The sequence below is a fragment of the Seriola aureovittata genome, chromosome 15 (genome assembly GCF_021018895.1).
Source record: "Seriola aureovittata isolate HTS-2021-v1 ecotype China chromosome 15, ASM2101889v1, whole genome shotgun sequence".
Classification (NCBI taxonomy): Eukaryota; Metazoa; Chordata; class Actinopteri; order Carangiformes; family Carangidae; genus Seriola; species Seriola aureovittata.
In genome coordinates, this window is record NC_079378.1 from 2,642,549 (window position 1) to 2,661,638 (window position 19,090).

General features: G+C 42.4%; 1 protein-coding gene and 1 long non-coding RNA gene across 5 annotated transcripts in view; both read left to right on the forward strand.

Moving 5' to 3' along the window:
* The window catches only part of si:dkeyp-23e4.3 (rho GTPase-activating protein 7), a 102,159-nt gene that overhangs the window by 28,584 nt on the left and 54,485 nt on the right, over window positions 1–19,090 (forward strand). The window lies entirely within an intron of this gene.
* LOC130182209 (uncharacterized) lies at window positions 16,136–17,532 on the forward strand. Its single transcript, XR_008829691.1, has 3 exons — window positions 16,136–16,324; window positions 16,503–16,605; window positions 17,505–17,532. It is a non-coding gene; the product is annotated as an uncharacterized LOC130182209 (long non-coding RNA).

A 19,090-nucleotide genomic window follows, 5' to 3' on the forward strand; every position in this document is an offset into this window, starting at 1 on the left:
AAGCTTAAAAATCGTATAAAATGGCGCCATCCAGTCCAACCTTCTCTGTCTATACAGCCATTGTTACAGAGCAAACGGGAACTGCTAGCAGCTAATGCAGGATGACCTTTCATGCTGCATATTTGCCAAGATGTAAATAGGTTTTGGAGCCTGTGAGTAACAGGAGCACAAAAAAAAAAAAAACAGTCCAGTGAGGCGAAGGTCTCTCCACTCTAACCTCTAATTCCTCTCGTCCTCTCGTGTCCCTCCTGCAGTTTACCTGCCGTTTTATCGATAGCTTGCGCCCTTCCACGCTTCCAAACCCAGCTGTAAACCTGTAAGCCAGTCTGTTGCTCTTTATGGTCCACATTTCTTTCTCCATCATAAGCATGTGCGGGGAAAACTCTGTGAGGTGCCAACCTCTCTGCACCAGTGCCTCCGAGGCATATTCCTGCACATTTATCATACTTGTCGGATAAAGTGACTCTGATTTAGATCTCCCCCACACTTTCCTCTTTCTTCCTCAGAGCTTTTCACATGGAAATGGCTTATTCTGCTCCGACCCACCCCGTCTGCGCCACAAAAAAGAGACACATTTATCTCTGGGTGGCCAAGCTTTTGCTCCCCTTATTGCTTCTTGTCAGCTGTTTTCTCTCCGTACACGCAAGCTCCATCTGACCTGCTTATCCAGCACTATCCGGAGCCGCCGTGGCCCGGGAGCAAACTGTTCGCGGCCCGAGTGAAATCCATCATGACACCTGGGCTCCTTATCACGTGGAGAGGAGGATAGGGAAAGAAACACGGGTGGTCCTAACACTGGGGATGGTGGAGGGGGGGAGATAAAGAGAGAATAGATGAGGGAGGGATCATAGAGGAGGTGGAGAGGAAGAGATAAGAAGAAAGGAGGAGGAGAAAGGAGGGGGGAGAGGAGATTTGAAATAAACAGTAAAAAAAAAGTAGGGAAGGGTTTAAGGGAGAGATGTACTGTAGTCTGAGAATCAGCTTAGGAAGTTCGACGGGTCGGATGAGGCAGAGACGCGACGGTGTGTGAAGACGTGATGCAGATAAGATGGACGATAAGCTACGAGCATCGCAGGGCAAATAAACAGAGGCAGGCCAGGTTGAAAGATAACGTTAATAACAGGTGTGAGAATAGACGCAGACGGTGAAGCAAAGAGAGGAGGGCAAACCTTTAAAACTGCACCCGTCAGCAGGAAGGACGGTCCACGGATCACAGGAACTTAACATTTCTGCTGTTTATGCAACGTTTTCACACGAATCAAGACAGAAGGGAAAAGGAGTGAATGTCAAAAAAAACAAAAAAATGGATAGTATGTTAGCAGTTAGCTCCACGCTGCTAGAACCAGACACTTTGCTAAGATGCACAGGTGAAATGTCTCTGTGCCGCTTTCTGGTGTAGTCGAGCCTTTACTGTTTTTCTCTCAGAACAGATGTGGGTGTTTACACTTTTTAACATTTTGTTTTGTTTTTTTGGTGGTGTGTGTTTAATAGCATCCAGCTCAGAGTTTTATTGTTTTTGTAGAAGAAGAAGAAGAAGAAGAAGAAGAGAGGCCAAAGGTGGAGACATTAAATGAGCTTCACTTCACTCTGTCCTCCACACCTGATCTCTCTCTCTCTCTCTCTCTCTCTCTCTCTCTCTCTCTCTTGTCAGGCACCTTGTTGGATCTGAAACCACAGGCCACAATGACCACACACACACACACACACACACACACACACACACACACACACTGTCAATATGTGAAACACACAGGTGTTTAAAATAAGCTCCATATTTTCCTCTTCTGCTGTGTTTTATTTGTGTTCATCCATAAAAAATAATAATCTATAGATATAATGATAAAAATAAAAACATAATGACACAAACTGTTCCATGTCAGCTCATCTCTGATACTGTGGACGTGTTGTCACATGTGCCGTCAGCTGTTTTCTAATCTGACATCGTTTTGTAAAAAAAAGAAATAAAATAAAATAAATAAAAAGCTTCTTGGACTCAAACCGAGCAGTTGGTGAAAGTCCGAGAGCAGCGCGGAGCTTTGACCCTGATGCTCTGTTAAACAGCTAATGCTTCCCATCCCAGGTGGAGAGCGCTTTTGCTGGCATGTGAGCTTCTTTCTGAACTGACACACACACACACACAACACACACACACACACACACACACACACACAGAGAGAGAGAGCGGCATGAGCTCAGTGTTTTGCTGTGCTGCAGCTCGTCTGTATCATCACACTCGGCTGACTCTGAAATCTGATCAGGGCTGCTGGGACCTTAAATGACTGTGAGAGAGGAGAGGCAGGAATCCACGTGTGTGTGTGTGTGTGTGTGTGTGTGTGTGTGTGTGTGAGAGAGTGTGTGTGTGTGTGTGAGAGAGTGTGTGTATCAGTGTGTAAAAGAAAAGGGAGCGTAGTCGAGCGTTCTTTTTATTTGTGTGCACACGCATGTGTAATTAGTGGACGTCCATCACCAGACTGTTTGTGCGTCTGTGTGCGTGTGTGTGTGTGTGTGTGTGTGTGTGTGTGTGTGTGTGTGTGTGTTTGTGTGACCTTTCTGTTTCTGTGAGGACTCATCCTGAGTTTTTAGACCTTCAACGTGAGGACGTCTTAGTTTGGCTCCGTTAGCCAGAATAAAACAATTTAATTTGGTGGTAATTGTAAGGAAAAGAGGAATTTTCATTTATTATTCATTTATACTTTGTTCTCCACGTACGTTGAATTGTGTCGTTACTAAAAGACTCTAGGCTACGCTACCAACTGAAAATAGAAATGTGTACCAACTTATCGCGGTTTCTGTTTTACCCATAATTAGCACCGAATAACACGGTTCTCCCGACGGACCTCTGATATTTAAAGCATTACTAATAAATGTAAGCGACATCTGCTGCTTCATTGGTTTATTTGTAAACACAAAAACTCCTTTAAGAGACGCTGAGCCTCTGCTTTAATTGATTCTCTCTCCTCTTTTCCTCCTTCAGTCACTTCATGTCATTTTATCACCGTCCATCTTCGTCTCCTCTCGTCTTTCGCAGCGGATCCTCTTCTGTCCAGGGAGGACGGGACGTGTGTCAATCATCCTGTTGTCTGGAGCCCACCAGCCCTTTTCAGAGCGTGAACACGGCTCTCACTGCTCTCAATTTTCTCTTTCTGTTGCCTTTTGTCAAATGTCACCGTTATCATCCAGCAGCGTTCGACCCGAGCTGACCTACTTCATTCGAATGGGTGCTCATTGGGCAAAACCGCGAGACAAAATTGAGGGTCCCGGGGACGAGAACAACAGCTGAATCGGTGAAACTAGTGTTCCAGCGCTGAGTTTCAGCTGAATTGACAGATGACTTCATCTATTTTCACTCTGTCCCGGAACGTGCAGATTCAAATGAGGTCGCACGCGTCGTGCTGCAGCTCTTCATCTCTTTTTTTTTTGGGGGGGGGGGGTATAGACATGTGGCCTCGGTGCAGACTCAAGTATTGGACAAATTTAATTTTGTGACCTGATGATGGCGCTGAGAGGTCCGGGGGATGAGAGGAGTAACAGTAGAAAATAACCCAGGGAAAAAGGTTCAAGGGAATATAAGTACAAATACAGATATTGATTAGCAAATTAGATTAGAAAGTGAAAGACTTACAACAGAAGCTCCAAAGACAACAGAAAACTAGCTTCCTATAAACAAAAAGAAGCTAATCTATATACGCAGTCTCACACAACTTGAGCTAAATTGAAATACTAATCAAAGAAATAAACACTATAACCAGCCTCCCTCCAAACAGGGAGGAAGACTAATGATCCAGGTACACCACAACTCCAGCTGACTCCACTAACACACAGCCGAATAGTAACAACGGCGCAACAAGAAGCACACAGCACTGCGGCTTTAACAGCACTGAATGAAAGGTTCACTGATGACCAGTGTGATTGTGATTCATCCTGTGGGGAGCATGAATGTCTGAACAAAGTTTTCATGGCAAGTCATCAGAGAGTGGTCGAGATATTTCATTTAAATCCACAAACATCAGCCTCATGGTGCCGCCAGAGGAACATTCAGGGATTCACCAAAGTCACTACGATTCATCCTGTGGGGAGCATGAATGTCTGAACCAATCCATCCAATAGTTGTCCAGGTATTTCATTTAAAACCACAAACAACCTCATCATTGTGCCCCTAGAGGAAAATTTAGGGATTCACCAAAGTTGCAAAGGTTCATCTGCTGGGGAACATGAACTTCTGAACAAAATTTCATGCCAGTCCATCCAACGGACTCCCAGATATTTCATTTAAAAACCACAAATATCAACCTCATGATACCTCCTGAGGAAACTTCAGGGATTCACAAAGTCACTACAATTCATCCACTGAGGAACATGAACTTCTGAACAAAAAGTCATAAGAGAATCAGACCTTAGTCAAAACCCAGCTTGTTTTGAGATATTTTTGTTAAAGCTTTTATTTATTTTTTTTTTACAAAGGATTTATTCACTGTGTGATTGTTGAAATTTGGTTTATGCACTCGGCCTTTGATTCTGAGGGACTGATGCAAGAAGATGACCTTTATCCGTGTTTATTCAGATTGCTGAAGCTTTTCTGACATCAGTCTGTATCTGCACCGAATATCACAATGTGATGCTTTACATTTATCCAGGAGAAAACTCTCACTGCAGAGACACTGCACCTCTCAGCATCGAGATTAAGGCTCATTGTTTTCACTTTGCAGAAAAACCCAGATTTTCCTTTAGAAGAGCTTTATTTTATGTCCCAGAAGTTGTTGTGCTGTAAGAAGACGCTGATAACTGGAGTTTACAGTAAAATGAGGAAGATGTAGGAAAATGTGTGGAGAGAAATACGAACAAACAGTTGTTTTTCCCAGAAATTATAAAGACAAAAATCTGAATCTAAATCTACACAACATTTCTGCAGAAGCAATTTTCACTGGAGTGTAAAGTGTATGTGTGGCCACCTCTCTCTCCTCTCCCCGCTCAGACTGGTAACAAATACCAGCAGTAAACTAATGGATCCAACCTCAGAGGTCAGCTCCCCCACAGAAACCCTCGGTGCAGATTACAAACACGTGGGAACTTCAACATATCCTCAAACCTGCAGGTCAGCCTCAACATTGCAGCGCTGGTCTCCTGCCACTAGATGTCGTGTTAGAGTCAAACTGTGAGGAAATCAGGCAGGAAGAGAGAGGAAGAGAAAGAAACCGGACTGACTGACACAGACAACATGCACTGAACACACAGTGTGGACTCCTGGGTAAAATGTTAGTCAGCTCATTGATCTGAAATAATAATACAGAAGCCTATGCTGTATATTTACACATGCACAATAATATTACTACAGTAAATACTGTGAGGAAAGCAACAGTCTGGCTGCATGAACTCCTCATAATAATCCAGCAGTCAAAACAGTCTTATACTTAAAGGCTTATCAAAGTGAAAGAGGCAAAACTCAACAAATCTAAAAGGTTTATCGGGACACGACCACCTACAGTTTGTTCTGCATGTGATCTGCAATAAAATAAACAAACTGATGGTGTTTATTCAGAGGTCTGGTGTGGTGATGACTGACGGTTGTTCTGTTTCTGCAGCATGAACAACAGAATGAGGTCATCATCTACCTGTAATTACTTCTTTTATTCTTTAAAGATATTGTAGGTGACAGGGAATAAGAGGGATGAGACGTACCAGGACAGATAAATACAGCCAAACTAAAGCACCTGCAGAGGTCCTGGATGTTTTGGTGCCATAGATGAACTACCTTTTTTTGTAAAAGGTCATGTTATTAAAGGAGATTAAGACTCGTCCTTGATTGCACCTCATTTGTACGACACTTTGGACACAGCTGCCGCTTGGGCGAACAGATCTCCCAGTAATTAACGCTCATACGCTACTAAACGTCATGGTGGCAAAGCAGTTCCTGCCTGGATTATGTTCAGAGGCGACGTTTTTTTGTTTTTTAATGGATGAAGGGATGCGTTCATTAGCGGTGAGGGGATTTGCCAGGTGTGGATGGCGGACGTACAAAGTGCACAAGAGATTAGGGAAAGAATGTGTAAATAAACAGGTTTTTCTGTATTAAACCAGACCAGGATCTTTCCCTAATGAGTCACTACGAGTGGAGATTGTGCTGCAACATCAGATCTGTTGCCAAACACATAAATTAACATTAACATTTCCTCTTTAAATCCTTCAAAGGTTGGTTTAGATTTTTTTTCCGTCAGGGGCAGTTTGATTCGTCGACAGGTGTAACTATGTCGAACAAAGGCTTTTAACTGTGTCTACAGTCCACCAATTTGATTAGTTTGGTTTTCCACTACAGCAGCAGCTCTTACAGTAGACGATGGTGGTGCCGCCCCTCCCTCCCTCCATCTTCCAACCCTTCATACAGTTGAGTTTTTCACAATATTGATTCTTTAATGTTTAGTTGATGGAGTGCTTTGTGTTGGTCAGCGTTTTCACCAACTGCTGACGGAGTGCTGCCACTTATTTCCAGGCGCTTCAGGCTGCAGCGCTCGGGTGTTTTTCTGCAACATTTTTCTTCTGCACAGATTTGTCCAACAAATCGGTTAAAGGGACAATGAACAACATGTGACAGATGAAATTGCGGGGTTGGTTATATAAACTTCGGCGGATCGATGATATCACTTTCTTACTTTTAAAGGCTTCTCATTTTCATCACTGCTTAAACAATCCGCGTTTTATGACACAAACCAAAGGGCTTTTTTGCTCTGAAGCCACCTACAGACCTCCCCCAGAGCCTCGTCTTCTTACAGCACAAAATGATCAAGCGAGTATACATCTGTGTTTGCAAAAGATGTATGAAATTTCCCTTAACAAGCCCACTGAAGCAATGAAACATACCAGTGGATGTTAACGGTAATTAGGCTCAGGAATGTTTACAGTAATTATACACCAGTATGATCCTATATTCTCCCAGAAAGCATAATTAGCCGCTACTGACACGTTTGTTCAATCATCAAAACAACTGTCTGCAAAAAGGCTCCGTACAGTAGACGAGAGATTAAAGGCAGAGGTTCAGCTTTTTCAGAGCAGATTTCAAACAAAGGTGTGTGTCTCATGATATTTATGTCCACTGTATGTCTAGTTAACCAGTATTTAACAGAGCTGAAAGGACGTGGTCTAATGCCAACCCCTGGACAATTACTCATTAGCTTAACATTTCCAATGACGTGGTACACATGGGCCGTGGTGTATACCTATTTACAGCTGCGGGGCTGTTGTTTCCAAATATAAAAATACATTATTATGTACAAAATGCAGAACAACAAATAAGAATAACAACAACTGGTGCACATGTAGATGAAGCTGTTTTACTTTTCTATCTTTTGCTTCACATATGGCTCAATTAAAATCCTCATCTTCACAGTGACGATGCTAAAATGCTAATGCTAAGCAGGTATATCATATTTGCAGGCGTTTAGTTGTAACCTGAAATCCTGGACAGATTTAAATTTCGACCTGATGATGGCGCTGGAGGACAAGTCAAAGAATTACAAAAGTTATTAGAGTTTAACCAACTGGATACATGAATGTTTGAGCCAATGACTGTCGGCTTAGGTTTCCAAAAACATTAACAAAAAACATAAAAAATTTCAATCACCCCCTGGTGGCTGGCTGCAGTATAGGTCATAATAAACCCTGCCCCTTAAATGAGAACGGATGAGACTTGGGCAAAACTCAAAAATAAAAATCCACGTCAAATACATTTGACATTGACAGCTGTGATTGGGTCGTGTGGGTGTACGAGCGGGTCCTTGATACCAAGGCACCTAGAGACACGTTCTCCATCTTTATGTACAGTCATTGGTCTGAACCAAATTTCATTGAAATCCATCCAACACTTGACAAGATAGTTCACTTAAAGCCAATTAAAAGTGGGTCTGTATCAACATTTAATTAGAGCATGTTTCTTATTCTATGCTCTACCATACGCAGACGATGCATACTTTTATATTAACGCTTGTATAACACTATGCAAATACGCTAAAAATATGTGACTGGAAACCACGTGACATTATTGACTAGTTGCAGGTGTGCACGTCTGCAAAAGCTTTGAAAACTGGCAGCCTTATTGCTTATTTTTCTGGGGAGAGCGGCCTCTTAGATTATCATGTCTGTATTAGAAGAAACCTACTTCTGAGCCAAAGCAGGAACCTGGCAGCTTAACTTCTTCATACTTTCTTTTTCTTTTTTTCTGGCAGTTTGTTCAGTTTGTTTCATCAGTGGACAGATATATTCTGTTAGCTGGTTTATTGATGGAAACAGGGAGAGTCAGTTGCAGGGAATCAAAGGTTCATTTTAAGAGCTTAACACTCCAGACCTTAACCACAGTATGTTCACTCACCCGGTTGACTCTATGCATGCAGATGAAGTCAGAGTTTACCTCTGTGACAGTCTACATTGATCTCCCATGCTCTGACCTGCCTCTCGCTTCACATATAGTGCTGAAGGGCTCAGTCAACCAAGAGCTGCAGGGTGAGAGCTTCTTCTTTTTTTTTTTCTCTGTAAGGTAAGATGGTGACATGACGTGTTTTGACTGATTGATGCTTAACTCCCTGTTGCCGTAGTTACAATCATCGAGTCAGAGATGTCGGATCAACACGAACTGAACATCACGACCTTCACTAAGGGAGGATTAATTTGGCCGGAAGAAAAAAGCTTTTGTTCTATTTTAGCACGTAGGTTATAAAAGAATAATGCTAACATTCACAGTCAAACAGTTGACCTATAATCAAATGTAATCGTGCTTTTCATCGGATTTTCTGATCTCTGTAGAACTTCACTGCGTATGAGCTTCACGCTCGCAGCTACAGCAGCTGCAGTGGTAGTCAGTGACCCAGTTTCACCTTCTCTGTGGCAGAATAATCTGTTGGCGGATAAATTCCTTATATACATCCACAGAAACATATACAGTGCACCATGCTCATGTAAGGCTGTAAGAAAACGACACACACACACACAACTAGCTCTAAGACCACATCTGAGAGCTTTTATCAGGTTTGAACTGGAGGCAACCTGCTTTTAAACACACACACACACACACACACACACACACACACACAGACAGTAAGGCAGATCTCGGAGCATGGCTTCTCGCTCTGCAGGGTTTGTCTGCCGCTCTAATCATTTAGTTCCACTGAGTCTCTGTTAGTGCAGCGTTAGCCTACATACAGTATGTCTAATTCTTCAGCCTTCAGCACATTGGCCTCATTTCACTGTGGGTTGAAATTGGATTTTAATGGCAAAATGTTGCTCAACAGTTTGTGCTTTCAAACCAGTTTTTTAAACACGTGAAGTAGGACAGTAAACACTGCTGGGGTCTTTAATAAACCAGATATACAGATGTTGTACATCTACTCCAGTAAAACAGGTATACAGATGTTGTAGAGGCTAAACCTTGTACTCCACAGAGCCAAAGGAAGAGTCCACCCTGAAATCCCGCATCTTTAAAACACAACCCGCTTCTGTTTCAGCAGCTTTTATATCTGAAATTTATTTTCCCCGAGTTCATTTTCATCTCAGTTTCTCAACAACTGCAGCCGACAAGCCGGCAGCTAAGACCAACAGATGCAGTCGATTAAATAATAGTCATAATTTGATTCAAATGGCAAGATAACTCTTGATAGAGTTATTTTGAGGCAGATTATTACCAGCGGTGACATCTCTCCCTGTCGGCCCATATATTAACACTCATGCTCACAGAGCTGCGTCTGTGGAGAGAAGCTGCTGACAATGAGAACAGAAACAAAGGTTTAATGTTGGAGTGTGCTGGCACCTTAAAGTTGAGTGCAATCAGGGAATGAGCAAAGTCGGCTCATTCTAACCTATTTATAATGTTTATATGCGTCCTCATGTTTTCTGCTAATGAGCATATTCTCATAGTGTGCATGTGTATGGATGGATATAAAGTATATTCCCTCAAGTAGTATAATTTTGAGGTACTTGTACTTAACTTGAGCATTTCTATTTTGCATTTCCATTGTACACCTTATTATTTATATATCTATTATATATGTATAAGTATTTTTCCTTGAATTTTGATTACTTTTATTTGTAATGGAGTATTTTTCCATTGTTGTTAATGTCACCTCCCTCTCTGTTTTTCCTCCTTATTGTCTCTCTCTCTCTTTTGTTGTTTCTATTCTCATCCCTCCATCCACCTGTCTTTGCCACCGCTGCCTCATCTGTTCTTCCTCGCCGCTGCTCTCTTATGGCCTCTCAGCTCATACCTTTAATGTCATGATCTTTAGCAGCCAATGATTTTCAATAGCGAAAGGTGGCCTGACCTTTTCGTCAAAGGCTTCTTTCCGAACCATCCTAATACAAGGAGGCAGGTTGCTGTGAGAACCGGGCTCCTGGCTTTGGTCTGCGGTGAGGGCGGGATGTGAACTGTGTACAAAATGCTGCGACAGTGGTTCATTTTATGAAGTCGACTTGTTGAAGGGAAAAAAAAACAGGTGAAAGTTGGTGAAGAGAGTTAAATATGTAGCAGTTGAAGGGCCAGAGGTTTTTTTCTCAGGGGTTGAAATAGCTAAATGAACCTTCTGGCACAACACATGCCTCGGTCCTTGGCCCCAAGTCTGGCCCATATACTTCCACATCTGGGCAGATTCTGGCTCTTATCCTCCAGTGTTGGCTGACAGCTGGAAGTAACGTCTAACAATGATGCCGTATATGGGCCGGACTCGGGCCGTGGAACCAGGCGTTGGGCTGGAAAAGAAACACAAGCATGTTTTGCTAACATGTTAGCTGTAGCAGCTTCTCTCAGCGGTGTGTGTTTTTCGACTTGTTGAGGCTGCCACCTCTGGTCGATGTGTGCATTACAGCTTCCACTGTCGATACTTGTTTCCCTGAGAGTATGGAGTCTGCTGGCAAGTATACGTTCGCTGTGGTAATTAGTGCACAATGATTCATAATTTATACTATTAAATTAGTGATTTTGGCCCAAATATTAGAGCACAACCCTGGTTATAAGACAGCTGTTTCTTTTTTGGCAAAATGACTGAATGAATTTTTAAAGATGGCCAGAAAAATGAACAAACTAGTCTTTTTTGTCGGAGTTTTACTTGATACTTGATACGTTTAGAGATCTGCAGCCAATATATAGAGAAGGAAAATAATACCCAAACATCCCAGCATGACATTGCAGTTGTTATTTCTGCTGTCGTTCAGCGTTCAGCTCCCCGTCCTTCTGTTATTACAGACATTTAGTGTCGTGGAGTCATATCTTCTGACGTTCCTTTAACTCACAAATATCTTGGGCTTCTGGGAAATAGTGGATGTTAAGGCCAGTAGGAGCATAAATATTAAATAAATATGATATTACTTGATCTTTACAGAAAGCCACATAGTGGAGAAAGTCTGTTCCAGGGCTGGATTTTCAGTCTCTTTATTAGTTCCTGTCTCACTTTGGTTCTCTATGGAGATTTATCAAAATAAAACTGATTTCATAGACCAGAGGTGTGCAGCTGTTACCTAAAGTTTTCCTCAAGTCTTACTTTATTGGTAGAGCAGCTGATAACCCAACAAAGCTGCACGTTAAAACTGGACAGCATGTTGAACAGTTTTGGATTATAACCTTTATATTAATTCCAGTTTGATGGCTATAATTCAGACAGATTTCTTGGCAAATGTTCTTCAGGCGTGAACTCCTGTGCACAGTGTTATATATGGGTTCACAAGTGAGGCCACCGCAGCAATGGCGGCTTTTGTTTCCACCCACGACCTACATTCATCTTGGTTGGCGAGGTAAAAGAAAAGGAAAAAGCTTTTCCAGACGAGACGCACACGTCATGAAGCTGCTGTACTGAAATTAATGGCACACTTTGGCTTTGTGGTTTTTAAAACTGAAGTGCAGAATACTGGCAACAGTTAAAAGCAAGAAAATTACCGTAACCTGTCAATAAGGTTGGTCTGTCAGTCTGCAGAGACCTTCTGTATATATGTAGTAATGGAATTAAAGGAAACCTGTGGAGGTTTTGACCTGAGCAATGGCCGAGTCAGGGATGAGAGTCTTTGTGTTTTGTAAAGAAAGCTTTTAACCACTGATGCTACAAGTTAAATGAGCTTTTAACCAGAAGGCTGGCTGCATGTGCACAGCACTGCAGTGTTGATCTGTAGCTGACCCTGACCTCTGACCTTCACGTAGAAGGTCAAAGATCGAACTTCTGAACTCTGTTTTTCCTTGAGAATCTGAGAATTTTTTGAAAATCAGAGCTTTTCCTCTCAATCAGGATTTAGTTTATGAGCAGATCACCTTCCTTGGTCAGGCCTGTGGGGGATGGGCGCTCAGATCGGTGAAGTGAGCCGCAGCATGCTTTCAATAACAGGCACACAATGGTCTTTCTGATTGTCTAACGGCGTTCCCGAGGACGTGGTCGACCACAGATGTCGTTGCTGAGCTTTCCAACCGTTATATCTCGGTTTCCGACTGAGCTGCCCTAAACCCCCCCGATGCGTGGGCCCAGCAGGGGGCTTATACACTTGTGGAAACCCTGCTTGCTGGTACACTTCGTCTGAGATACCTGTAGCAGCAGCACAAAAAGCGCATATTAATGTTTCCCAGGATTTCTGCTACATGGAATATTTCTGCACGAACCAAAAAAGAAACCATCATCTGACATTTCTGTGTCCGAGGAAACCGTGGCGAATGTGCTTTCAGGCTGTTAGCAGCAGCAATTAAACATGTAAGGCTGCGTAAGAGAGCGGTTCACATTCACAAATATTGATCGTTCTGCTGAAGACAGAAGAAATAAAGATGGGATTGTAAATCCAAGAGTAACCCACCATTAAATGGTGTTTATTTTCCAGGTATTATCGCATCCCTTTGGGAGTTTTGAACTTTTTAAAGGTCTGATATTTGCAAACTGCATTGATCCATTAGCCGTGTGTGAGGGTCCATATTATTAAGTCTGGCATTAAAGGCAAATGTCATGAGGGATTGCAGCCCGAAAGCTCCAGTTCTGACTCACCGTGGCAATTAGGATATAAATGAATGTGCTTTTACTGTTCCTCTGGGCTGGACGTTTCAGTTTTCCTGGTCTCATCAGTCTCACTGCACCTTATTGTGTTCTCTGTGATTCATATTCAATATCGACTACTGCAACAAGAGACATTTCACAGTACGGTCTGAGGTGTGTTGCATGGCGTGCCCTGAAGTCCTCAGAACAAGAAGTCAAACACTCCTGCAGCACAACCCTCTGCTCCTCTGTCCGTGTGTTTGCTCCGTATTTTCCAAAACCAGATATTTTTCAAGAACACGTTTAAATGTCGATAGAAACCTCTCAACCTGCACACTGTGTTTCTAACACCAGGAGTGGGCAAAAAGAAAAAATAGTTTTTGATCTGACACCAAATAAACACTAATATCACTAATATTGATATAATATATGTAAGATAATTATAATTTCAAGCATCTAACATTCTCTCATGCTGTGAGGTGAGTGCATCATTAATATATGATCATATTGATTTTCATTCACCAAACCTTAAAGATCTCACCTGAAAGGAGCGGACCACAAATTTAATCCAAATCGTTAATGTCCATTTTCATTTCACGTTTTCTTCTTCAAAATCTGGCGCCTACATCACCCACAATGCAACTTGACTGCCGACAGTTTGGCCAGAGATTTGTGCGTGTTAAACTGTCAGACAAACAATTAATCAAACTTTCGGCTTTCATACAGGTTGTGAGTGGATGCTAGCGTGATTAGCTGTAGCTGCTAACACCAACCGGAGTTGTATATTTTGGTGGAAGTTCGAGTGTTAGGAACACATGAAGTGTATGGACGGTCAAAGGAGAAGTGGATTATGCTGCAGGAGTGGTTTGATACGTCTCTGTGGATGTTTTTTTTATACTTTACTCCTGTGAAACTGGATCACCACTGAATACAATTATAACTCCTTTGACCACGTCTGCCGTCCGCGGGCAACCGAGCCACCTTTGTAGTCTACAGGAGATGAGTGTTTGATATTCAGAGACAGGATTTTGGAGGAGTATTCCTTTAACGGTCCAGTGAGCAAGAAAAAAAGGGGGGAGGGGGAGGACATGAAAAGCGAGGGAAAGTGAACCAGAAAGAAAAGAGAGACGAATCGGACGCAGACAGATACTGATACTGAGTAAAGGAGAAAGATTGAAAAACAGAGAAAAATAAAACCTAAGGAGAGACCAACGGAGAGAGATGAAACGATAGATTGAGAGTGAAAGAGTTATCCACAAGCTGTATATCCAGGTCACTTCAAAGTGCTAAGAAAACCCAAAAAAGCAAAGCCCGGTCCCGGGCAGATGGCCAAGTCTGACCTGCCCCTCCACTCCTTCCATTAACACCCCCCACCCGAACCGAAAACTGCAGGAGATTTAGTGCAACTGCAGAAAGTGTATATTAAACATTGGCAGCTTAAATACGGCTCCCCATTAACACCTCAGAAGTGGATTATGAATCACCAATAACGAAGCGGCCCTAATTTTTTCTTGTTCCCGAGTTATCAGTCATTGTTCCCATCAAAGGTTTATAGGCCCTGGGAGGGGACGGCGGCGGAGAAGTCAGCCCCGCCAGAGTAATTGGAAGTTGGGAGTTGAATGTGAAGTGGAATTGAGTTTTAGAAGCAGAGTGAGCGAGATAGTGAGAGGAGGAGAAACATTAAACCCTGCGTGTGTGAGACTTTTATGTTGTTCAGTCAGAAGAGCGGGAAGATGTCCTGTTGCTACAACTTCAAAAAATTCCTCATTTAATTTGTTGGATCATCCATATTTAATGTGTGGAGCATAAATTAATATTTTGTTTAAATCAGCTCCTGCTTATACACCCACTTTTCTGATGTCAACACCCACAACTTTCTGTTGCAGCTGTCCACCAGCTTCTCTGGAGTTAAAGAGATATTAAGTTATTGCAGCCAGAAGTTGAAGAAGTCGCTGTTATTGATCAAAAAACACTCTGCAGACGAGCTGTACAACTTTTAGTCATTGCTCCTTTTAAAGCAAAGCAGAATGAGGTTGAATGAATAAAGTCATGAGGCAGGAATGCCGAGCGACGGGCGGACAGGTAATCAGATGCAGGGGTTACGGTTCAGACGGGCGAGCAGACAGTCGCGTTACTGAGGAGAGAAATAGACGGACAGGCAATCACCCAGGCGCTCAGGAAGGGCCGGTTAATCGTGGAGGGATTTCCTGAGCAGGCGAGCAGGATGGAGCGGTCAGAACGCCGTGTCTATAAAAGGCCGTATCGTCCTGTGGTAGAGTACTGTAGAGGGAGGTCGTGAGTGTTTTCTGCACCGTAACACATCCTCCATGTGTCCTTTTTTTTGTACTATTCCTCTTGTAGTTTTGATGCACAGCGTTTAAATGCATTGATTCAGACACGAGGGTGAAATTGGTTTGTTATTAAGTGGTTCATTGTGTTGTAAAATGTGAAATCTGCAACTAAGAGGCAAGAGACAGCAACACAAACAAATTCAATACACATCTTTAGGGAGCAGTGTAATAGATACAGGCTTTTCAATAGCTACTTATTACTTTAAAGCAGCACTAATCAATATGTAAAATCAATACGTAGCCAACTCTGCAGCTCCAGAAGGAGCTTTTTAGCATCTTTTAGCTCATAGGTTTCGATTTACTGCAGCAGTACTGTGTCATTGTGTTTAATGTAGTGGTTCCCAACCTAAGGGTGGGGGCCCCGCCAAAGGGTCACAAGGTAAATCCAACAGGTTGTGACGTAGTTAATGGGGTTTCCTGTTAGATGGAAGAAGAAATTAGCATGAAATGGAAATAGTCGAGTGAAAAGATATCCTTTAGTTTGTAGTTGAGTAAATATACTCAGTTACTTTTCAAATTTTTATTTAAATTTTGAGTTAAAATCAGCATCAAAACAAACCTACCCACGTCTGTCAGACCCACATTATTATCTCAACACAATAAATGTGTCTGATTTTACAGAATTCGGTCAACAACAGCTTAACTAGTCAGTGGTTACTTTCCAAAACCTGGTCCTAACTAGTAAAACTCAATAATAATGAATAATCTGGATGCCATCATGATTTTTCACTTTTGCCCTCTTCTCTCAACATGGGGGCATTTGAGCAGCCCAGATCTGCCCCCCCCCCAGTTTGGATAAGTATCCCTCTGTTTGGTGCCACTCTGATGTGACCCTTGTGAAGGAGACTGTAGATTATCTGCGTGTCTCATACTGAGCCTGTGTGTGTTTAGTCACTGTGCTTTTTCCAGCCTCTTCGTATTTGATACGAGCGTCGACCATAAATAGAGATGAGATTTCCAGACGGGCTTTTACTGTCAATTTGATGGTAATTTTCTTTTCAGGTAATGACTTCCTGAGAAATGAGTGTTGGTATGACACACAAAGCCATGACACACACAAACCCTGGCGCACACACACACACACACACACACACACACACACACACACACACACACACATCTCTCATAGTGGCTCGATGTCACATGCACGTCTTAAAAAACAAAACACGTTTTGTGTCAGGCGCAGGGCAGAGAGAGGAAATCCCAGAGGTCAGCCATGTTGGCTCCACTCAGGAAAGGATGGTGGAGTTTCCTCAATAACTACAGTAACAAGCCAAATGCCAGTAAGTGTTACCTTTTTAGCTTATTATAGAAACATCCACATGCACGTAGCTTGATGTATAACATATTTTTACATTCGATAATCCACATTTTAGCGACAAATCAATGCAGTGAATGCGATCTGGATTTGTTTCAAGATGATCACCAGAGGCACATTTTAGAAAAGCGGGAAGATTTCCACCATGTCTCTTTGTGTTACAACAACTTCTTTAAAAATATGTTTAATTGCTTTTTCCTGTTGTGTTAGCCTTGCTAGCATCAGAGCTCTTCTTACATCCAGGCTGAAACCTCTTAAGAACTGCTGGATGAATTAAGATGAAATTTCCTACAGACATTCATGATCCCCAGAGGATGAATCCTAAATCCTCTGACTTCCACCATGAAGTTAAATATGGTTAAATATGGAAATATGGCGCCAATTTGTCCAATACTCCAGTGTCAGACCGAACATTTTCAAACTAAACGACATTCAGCTCAGCTTCAGCTGTACTTTGTGTTCAGTGCTAATTTGCAAATGATATATAAGCATTTAGCTGCCGGTCTTTAAGCTAAGCTAATCGCTTCCCCGCTACAGGTCCATCCTTACGCACAGACATGATTGATATCCAACTTTTTGTCTCATTCTTTGAATAAAACAAACTAAAGTTGGAAGTTTTCAGTTAATACCTTATTCACACCTTCATTTATTTTCTATTTGTGTGACACACACTGCTGCTTATGTTTTTATTACAGTGTTGTTTGCTGAAAAAAAATTAGCTTTGAGCTAACATTGCAAACTGAACGCTATGTATAGTGGCTCTAAGGTCAAATAACTTTCATCAAACTCCTCGAAAAACTCAGAAAATATGTCCCGTATCCCTCCTTACCCCTTGCTAACTTTTTGTTGTCCTTTTCCAAACAGCTTGTCCTCTGCTCCTCGTCTTCCTCCCACCATGACATTTGTTCTTAATTGACTTTTGGTTAAATAAAGGTTAAATACATAATGAGAAACGATTTATCTTTTGTAATCCTCCTGTCTCTCACCAAGTGTGTGTGTGTGTGTGTGTGTGTGTGTGTGTGTGTGTGTGTGTGTGTGTGTGTGTGTGTGTTGTGTGTGTGTGTGTGCGCGCGCGTGTGTGTGTGTGTGTACGTGTGTGTGTGTGTTTGTGTGAGTGTGTGTGGGCGTGTGTGTGTGTGTACGTGTTTGTGTGAGTGTGTGAGTGTGGGCGGGCTTGTTTTTATATCCCAGTGGGCACTTTAACCTGAATGCCCACTGACCTGCGGGGAATCATAGACACTACTTTTGGTGTGGGTGTTGGTTAGGGTTAGGGGCTGGAACAAGTGTGTGTGTGTGTGTGTGTGTGTGTGTGTGTGTGTGTGTGTGTGTGTGTGTGTGTGTGTGGGTGCGGGTTCATCTGTCCTCAGTTCTCTCTGGTTTAGAACACTCAGCGTTGCATTGTGGTCAAACTGTAGTCAGACCAGACAGAGGAGGACCACACACACACACACACACACACAAACACACACACACACACACACACACACACACACACACACACACACACACACTGTTTGAATAAAAGGAATTCCAATATTTGCATAGTTTGACTGGTGTGTATGTTACATGTGTGAGTGTTGACGTAAGGGATGACGAGTGTGTGTGTGTGTGTGTATTTGACTTGACTTTAATTAGACTTTTAAATCATCTTGAGAAATACAAATTAATTTTTTCAACGATTTTGTGAGGGCTATTTCAGGAGCTTTTTTATTCATATTTTGCAGAGTAAATTTGAAAATGTTCATTTTATAACCGAGATTCATTTCTGATCAAATCATGATATCCCACACTTCTACGCTGCCTCCCCCCGGCTGGAAGCTGATGGAGGCACTACAGAAAATGATGGCACCATTTCCTCCACTTTGTCTCCTGCCAGTTTAGTGTCTTTCCCTGAACTCTTGAATTTTTCATAACTTTTTGGTGTTTTTTTGTGAGATTTTTAGAGTCTGATGAAAACCTGCTCTGTGCAGGGGCGTCCTGGTGGATTACAGTAGGCGACGGCATTAACTGCAGCAGGGATTGATGCCTAATGAGAACAGTGAGTCTGTATCTGGTCTTTAAACTGAAAAAACACTTCACTTTGCAGACAGACACATGAGTATTTGAGCTGGGAAACAAGCCACGCTAAAGTTACATGATGCAAATCATTCTTTTAGCTACATGAGGCGCGCAAGTTAAATTGAGCATCAGCGATGTTTGCCTGTTCTACTGAGGTCTGGACTCACTGTAACGGCATGAAAGGCAGCACTAGAGAAACAAGAAATACAGGGTTTACTGTGTTGAAAGGTGGAGCTGCAAATCAGAACCTGCCATACCAAAGCTTCCTGTGCTGTGAACCCTGGGACGACCATGTCAGGCAGTGGTATTCAAGGTTATGGTTGCTGTCGGACACAGTGTTCCAGTTGAAGGCGTTGATGGACTCTGGGCAGCAGAGATGGTGAAGCTGGTGT